The 7691-nt window shown below is 46.0% G+C and overlaps 1 non-coding gene across 1 annotated transcript; it reads left to right on the top strand.

Annotated features, from left to right (window-relative positions):
• Window positions 1–129: 129 nt before the first annotated feature.
• TRNAV-UAC (transfer RNA valine (anticodon UAC)) lies at window positions 130–202 on the top strand. Its single transcript has one exon. It is a non-coding gene; the product is annotated as a tRNA-Val (tRNA).
• Window positions 203–7691: the final 7489 nt, after the last annotated feature.

The following is a 7691-nucleotide window of genomic DNA, read 5'->3' as shown; positions in this document are numbered from 1 at the left end:
CGCTACCTTGCAGGTGGGGCGGGGCCACGGCGGAGGTGGAGCTACGGCCGAGAGGCGGGTTTTGAGCGGAGGCGCCGTTTCGGATGTGAGACTATGAATAAGCTAATGATGGCGACCTTGTAACGCGGAGGTTCCATAGTGTAGTGGTTATCACGTCTGCTTTACACGCAGAAGGTCCTGGGTTCGAGCCCCAGTGGAACCAAGGGGGCGAGCTTCCTTTTTTTCTCTTCCGCTTTTAACATTTGAGGGCACAGGCAAAAAAAACGGAAAGCAAGACAAAGTTCTTTTCTTACTCCTTTAAAAATGATATTTGTTTTACTTTTCTATTTGGGGACATTTAAATTTTTTTTCTTACTTTTTAATTTTTTGGGGGGGGATATGTTTTTATTGCAGAAGCTTAATGACAAATACCCTCTCCTCCCATCAGCAGCAGCAGAGGTGGGTGCCTAGTCGTGTCATAGTCCCGAGGACGTCCCCGCCCGGGGCCAAGGCGGCCTGAAAAAATCCGGAGTTCCTAGGAAGCAAGACCACCTGGCCCCAAAGCCTCCAACTGAAATATGGCAATGAAAAAGCGCTTTGACTGCGGTTGAATTATTACAGGTTTATTGTTATTATTATTATTATTAAAGGGTTAATTTTTCATTAAACTCTAAAATGCAGAGCAGGGGTAAAATAGTCCTTTACTTTTTAATACAGCAGTAGGGTTTGTTGAATAGACCTTCCTCTGTGTAATGACGAATCTGTACACGGTACAGAGTAAATGTCGGGCTTGTAGACACCCAATAAATACTGACTAAATGACTAAGTGTTTCTCTAGCTCCTTTTTGTTCCTCCTTATAGTTCATTACACTTTCGTGTGGGGGGGGGGGTCATTATTATCTTTTTAGATTGGCCTTTTTCATCTTTGACAAGAGGAATGAAGGGAAGGTGTCTGGGACCCTGGGGGCTGTGGTGGAATCGTGGTGGCCCAAAACCAAAAAGGGAAGGGGAAACTCGGTATTTTTCTCTGCATTTTTCCACATTGTTTGGCTCATACAATGTGTACATTTGCATCCTTTTCTAAATCAAGAGTATAACACACGTTTGTCCCTATTATCACAATCATTTCATTAACTTGTTTTATTTTTTATCATCTTAACCATGTTTAAGTGCACAATTCAGTAATGCTAAATATATTCACATTGTTGTGAAAAAGATCTCCAGAACTTTTTCGTCTTGCAAAACTGAAACTCTGTACTCATTAAACAACTCCCCTTTTTACCCATCAACTTTATTATTAGTGGCTGTATAATAATAATAACTAATTATGTCTAGCACTGTTTTAAGTATATATGTAATCGCCCCACTTGAACCTCAAACTGACTCTATGAAGTAGGCATTATTATCATCATCTTATAGATGAGAAAGTTGAGGCACAGAGACCTCAAGTAACTTGCCCAAGGTCACATGACAAGTGGTTGAGCTGAGATTTGCACCCAGTCTGGCATGGGAATCAGTGCTCTTAACTCTACCTGCTACATTGAAGCCCCTGACCTTGGCCGTGTAGATTGTTTCCTATTTTTTTTATTATAAATAACAAAGCAAGGTACGTCTTTGTGTGTAACCATCTCCCCCTCCCAAACTGAGTATTTTCCTGAGTGAATAGGTATGAACATGATGCCAAGTTGCTTTCCAAGAAGAAAATCCATGTCCCTTTCATAGAATTTGACAATGTTAGTGCTGATTTGGCAGGAAATTGCTCAAGGTCACCCCCTGAGAAGACGATGGCAAAGAAAGGATTAAGACCTGGGTCTTCTGATTGTAGTTTCTCTTGCCCTCCACTGTTTCTCTTAGATTTAAAGATACCATAGGGGCGCCTGGGGTGGCTCAGTCAGTTGAGCAACCAACTCTCGGTTCCCGCTCAGGTCATGATCTCAGGTTGTGGGATCGAGCCCCACGTCTGGCTCCCTGCTCAGTGGAGAGTCCGGTTGGGATTCTCTCTCCCCCTGCTAGCTCACTCTCTCTCTCAAAATAAATAAATGCATCTTAAAAAATAAATAAATAAAGATAGAGTAAAACCAGTATCTTCCTTTGCTAAACCAACCTCAGTTGACATTAGACTCCTCTCTGAGACTTGCTTGTTGAGGCAGGATGTGGGTTAACTTCCTAGGGCTCAGCCAAAGCCCTAAGAACTAAATGGAATAAGATGCTTAATGAGACCAGTGCTCAAGTTAAGCCCCTGCTCCTGGGGAAGCTCTGCACTTGGATAAAGTAGAGCTGCAGCCAGGGACAAGCGGAGCATGCCACGCAAGATAGAAGGCTTCTTGTTTTTACTGCTCTTCGGCTATGAAGGTATGTGCTGTGCAAACATTAGCATTTATCAAATACTTAATAGTACAAGTGAATTAGTAATTTTGCTGATTAATAGAGATGCAACCTGAATAATTAAAATATCATTAACTAGCAAGGCATGTTAATCGGTCAAGATGCATTGTTAATGAACAACAGTTGTCTTTATGTGGATGTGGTTCTCTTAGTCTCACCACGGGCTTTCTGGTTCTCTGAGGAGCCTTCTAAAGTTCCAAGGATGCTTGAAATGGGACAGGGAGAAGGAAGGGCCTCAGAAATTGTAGAAAATAACTATAAATTGCAACAATTAACAAGAAAGTGTGGTGTAGCCTTGAAAATTTTTAGGAGTCAAAGTTAGAGTGCCTGTGGAATTTAATCTTCCAAACTAGGACACTACTGAGAGCGGAAGAGAATGCTATTAATAATTCTGCTGGGACAACAGGTGTAAGCCAGGACTGTCCCGGGCAAATCCGGACGTGAGGTCACTCTAGTTTAAATATAGATTAACATAACATGCCGACTACCACTGAACTCTAATAGAAAGCATAATCCAACGGAGAGTCAGGAAGCTCCAAAGACTCTATACACTCAATCGTTTTTAAATTTCTCAATATGGCCCTGGCAGGAGTAATATGCTTAAATAAGGAGAAATTAAAAGCAAATCTCTAAGATATCATCCAATTCAACTTTTAAATTCTCTCTCAACCTTTGAAATAATAGTCCTTCATGCCTCTCTCAACTCTCAAGGACCTGTTAGCTCAGAATTCCTTTCTAGATTCATTCTGAACGTTAGAAATTGGTTGAATGTCTTCTTCGAGGTGATTGTGTATTTATGCGTGTCACAGGAAATAAATAAGAAGGGCGGGAAGGAGGAGGCCTCTCCACTCTGCAAATGACCTGGTGGACAGACGGGATGCAACTCACACAAGTGGAGTCAGAATTCCTGGTTTAAATCACGCTCCTCTCTGCCCTCCCATTAGACGTTATTGGTAGAGTATGTGCTTCCATGATTCCCCCAATCGCATGCCTTTTGGTATTTCGTCACCGTTCTCAGTATTTGGAAAGATCTGTATGAATATAATCCCAAGATCATTTTGCAAACCCAAATACATTTCTTAAGTAGGGATCATTGAGACCAACTGTCTGTTTTTGTTTTTGTTTTTTTTCCGCTTTGCAATGAAGAGTCAGCGATTTGTCTCAGGAACTCTCAATACTTGAAGGTGCTCCGGGTGTTTTGTTGTTTTTCCTTTACTCCTTGCGCTTGCCTCAGCAAGAAAATCTAAACAGAACCTTTCAAAGCTTAGATTCCCATATTTCCGGTTCTCTGATATCCATATAGGCCTCACCCTCCGATTTCTCTTCTGTGTGATCGGTCGGCATTGAGATTCATCCATCCATCCATCCATCCATCCATCCATCCACTCATTTTTTTGTCGGTTTGTTAAAAACCCACCCCTGAATCGTTGCTGTGGGCCAAACACTGTGTAAGAATTTGACACGCAGGGCAGATCTTTATTACTTTCACAGTGCTGAGTCTAACATCTGTGCTCTGTGACCCCCAAATAGGAAAAAGCCCTATAAAAGTTTACCAACCCCTTTTAAAATTAGACCTGCCCATTCAGGAGATATCTGTAATAAAAGACACGCTGTCAGGAGGCCCGGAACACAGCATTCTTTCCTGTTCTATCTCTTACCAATCTGTGTGCATGGCTGAGGGGCTCCAGAAATTTCCATGAAGAGCAGAAAATACCATCTGGCTGGGTGGACTGGAATGTGGTCCACGGGGTGGTCCAGGGACCATTTTATGGTCAGTGTGGCTTAGCGACCTATGTGTGCTCTACCCTGAGCTAGAGGGATGCTCAAAAGGCAGAGAAAAAAATACAGGAATACAGGATGCGGTTGCTGCACTTCCTCAGCTTCCCACCCAGAGAGAGAATCAAGGCCAAAGCACAGGGGGAAAATGTTTTCTATTGCACAACTGGAAACCGGAAGACAAAGGTTCTTTGTCTAATGTACTCTTCACTGTTTCTGTTTCACGGTGGCAGCAGCTCCTTATTACAGTGAACTAAGATAAATGGATTGACTCCACCACCTGTGCGTTGGGTGAAGGTTCATTTGGGAACGGAGACACTGTCATCGTAAAGCACTACCTACATCTGATAACGGAGGCAGGCTTCTATTTATCTTACATTGTACATCTTGGGTTCAATGCAAATGATGATTTTTAAAAATTCACCTTATTAAAATAAAGAGATCCAGTACTTGGTCATGTTTATATATACATATATATATATATATTTAAAAGCAAACCTCATCTTACAGGTGTGTCTCCTCTGCAGGTGACAGCAGAGGTTTTTTTTAAGCAGCTTATTGAGATGTAATTTACATAGCATTAAATTCCCCCCTTTAAGATGTGCGATTCAATGGTGTTTAGTGTATTTATAGATTTGTGGCGCACACAATCCAATTTTAGAACATTTTCGTCACCCCCCCTTCCCCAAAGAAACCGGTAGACATTAAGCCCGTTTCCCCCTCTCCCCAGCCCCTGGCAAACGCCGATCTACTTCCTGTCTCTGTAGATTTGTCTGTTCCAGACATTACATTTAAGTGGAATCATACAACATATGGTCTTTTATCTTTCACTTAGCATATGTTTTTGCGATTCATCTGTGTTGAAGCATGTACAGATAACAGATTTACCCAGGAATATGCCTGTAGCCACAAATAGCAACATTTTCACACCAGGACAATTTCCTTCTTTCTTCTTCTTCGAGAGGGACATTATTGCAGCCTGCTGCTTTCTTCCTGTGTCTTACTCTTGGTTCTCAAGGAGATGAGAAGCTAGTTACTGACAGCTTTTGCCATTCATAATTTTATGCTTTTCTCCTCAGCTTCATCTGTTTCCATGGGAAGGAAAGCTCTGGACTTAGTGACATCCATCAAAAAGACTCAAAGAGTCTTTCCTATGTGTGTCTAATGCCCACTTTTCCTCTTGAGCTTGCAAGGTACATTTTGAGAGACAGCAAGCCTTGAATTTTCTTGCTGTGATAACAAGGGTTTCCCCACGGAGCGGCCCTTTGGGCGAAAGGGCAGAAGGCAGGATGAGCCCATGTTGCATGAATCTAAGATCGGTGAGTGGGACACATCCCAGACGCTCGAGCGGACACCCGTAACATGGGGAGAAATCTCAAACACAGTCCCAGGAGGGAGAAAAATATGCAACCACACAATCAAAATCTTTTCCTCTTTTTCCTTTCAAGGATGACCTGTTTTCTGTCGCTCATTCCAGCAATGTTATTTTCTGGTATTATAAGATGTAGTCAAGCACACTTTTGCTTTTTGCTCACCGGCTTTTTGGTGAGGAAATCATTTCGGGGACTCTCCAGCCATGTTGCTGCTCCCTTGGTGACAGATTTTCCTGAAAAATACTTGTTGTTCCTTCTCTCTCTGCTCATTTCCATAAGGATCTGGTGCCTCAGATCCCCAGGCTGCCTACAGACGAACGCTTTCTGGGGAGGGGAGCCTGGGAAGGAGAAAACATCACAAGTCAGCCCAACATCTGAGTGAACTCGGGAAGTGGCTCTGAAAGCAGGCCTTCCTCTTAGGACTCTTCCTCCCCACGGGGACACAGTGGCAGAACCACGCACACACACGCCCCACCTCCTTTCCTTTCGGCCTTCTGCTTTGTTTCTGCAGAACGCAGCACCCCCAGGGCCCGCCTGTGACCCTGGGGAAAGGGAAAGGCCCCGAAGGCCACAGCAATCAGGGGTCTCAATCGATCTCTGGGATTGCTTAGTTGCAGCTGCAAAAACCCTCCTCCGCGACAGGCACAGGCCCTGAGCCAAACTGATTTGGTTTTTAAGGCCACACTGTCAGGGACCCACACGCCTCCCCTCTGACCGCCCCCCCCCCCCCCCAAGAGGGTCTTGGCACGACTGACGTTTGCCCAACTGACAGGGCCTTTCGGCATTTCAGCCATCCGCAGCTTCTCTGGAAGATGGGGTGGAGCCAAGTGCCTCCGGGATCACCAACCCCCAAATCAAGTCAATGCCACTCGTGCGCGCCTCTGCTTGGCGGTTCCTGGGGGGCAGCTGCGCGACGGGGGCGCCGGGTTCGCGTCACACCCCCTGCCAGGAGCGCAGGGCAGTGTCCAGCCGGGCTGGGCTTTCCCCTGAGCTCCAGGAGCTGCCAGCCCAGAGCCCACTCCACCTCGGCGCTTGCGTGTCCCGCAGGCCTCTCCGGGGGACTATCTTCACTCCATCCCCCACAGTCCCTGTTCCTCCGGGAACCTTCCCCTCCCCCAGGAATTGGCAGCTCTCTCCTCCCGGCCCCTCAGGCCCTGAGCCTCTCTCTCTCTCACACCCCTGTCACCTGTCAGCAAGTAACTGTTGGCTACCTTCCACAGCCGGCCAGAATCCAGCCATTCTCCTCCCCTCCACTGCCACCAGCTGGGCCAAGCCACCATAGGCTCCCGACCCCATGTCTGTGCTCACCCCACTGGGCTCTCTGCTTCCAGCTTGCCCCAGGCAATCCAGTCTACACCCAGCAGCCAGAGGGACCTTACAAGCCCCGATCTGTCTTGGCCCTCCTCTCCTCGAACCCCTGCAAGGACCTACTCCCGCTAAATGCCAAAGTCCTCACGTGCCCACAAGGCCTGGCACGGATTGCCTCCCATACCTACCCCCCGCCCCCGCGCCCACTTTGCCCCTTCATCTCCTAAAACTCTTTTACTCATCGGCTCCAGCCCCAGAGTCTCCTCGCTCTGTCTAGGGCACACCAAGTACCCACCCAGGAGCCACCCACCTCAGGGTCTTTACACTTGCTATTCCCTCTGCCCAGAGTGCTTTGCTCACAGGTCTCCCTCCTCTTTCAGGTCTTTGCTCCAATATCACCTTCTCACTGCAGGATATTTTATTCATTCATTCATTAGCCCTCAACACCCCCAGCCTAGACTATATACACCCTATGATGTACATCCTATTTTGTTTTTTAAGATTTTATTTATTTATCTGACACAGAGAGAGAGAGTACAAACAGGGGGAGTGGGGAGAGGGAGAAGCAGGCTCCCACTGAGCAGGGAGCCCGATGCAGAGCTCGATCCCAGGACCCTGGGATCATGACCTGAGCCGAAGGCAGACGCTTAATGGACTGAGTCACCCAGGCGCCTCCCTTCTCCTATTTTGTTAACTGCTATATCCCCCAGCACCCAAAGCTGGGCCTGGAATATAGTAGATAATGAATATTACTTAAAGAATAAATGCTTTGGGACCAGTCAATTTCAGGCATTTTTTTTTTTTTTAAGATTTTATTTATTTATTTGAGAGAGAAAGAGAGAGCACATGAGAGGGGGGGAGGGCCAGAGG

Source organism: Mirounga angustirostris, unplaced genomic scaffold (genome assembly GCF_029215605.1).
Source record: "Mirounga angustirostris isolate CCGP_5_RB_7025 unplaced genomic scaffold, mMirAng1.0.hap1 SCAF_11, whole genome shotgun sequence".
Lineage (NCBI taxonomy): Eukaryota > Metazoa > Chordata > Mammalia > Carnivora > Phocidae > Mirounga > Mirounga angustirostris.
The sequence above is the reverse complement of the archived record's forward strand: the minus strand, read 5'-3'. Positions and strand labels throughout refer to the sequence as shown.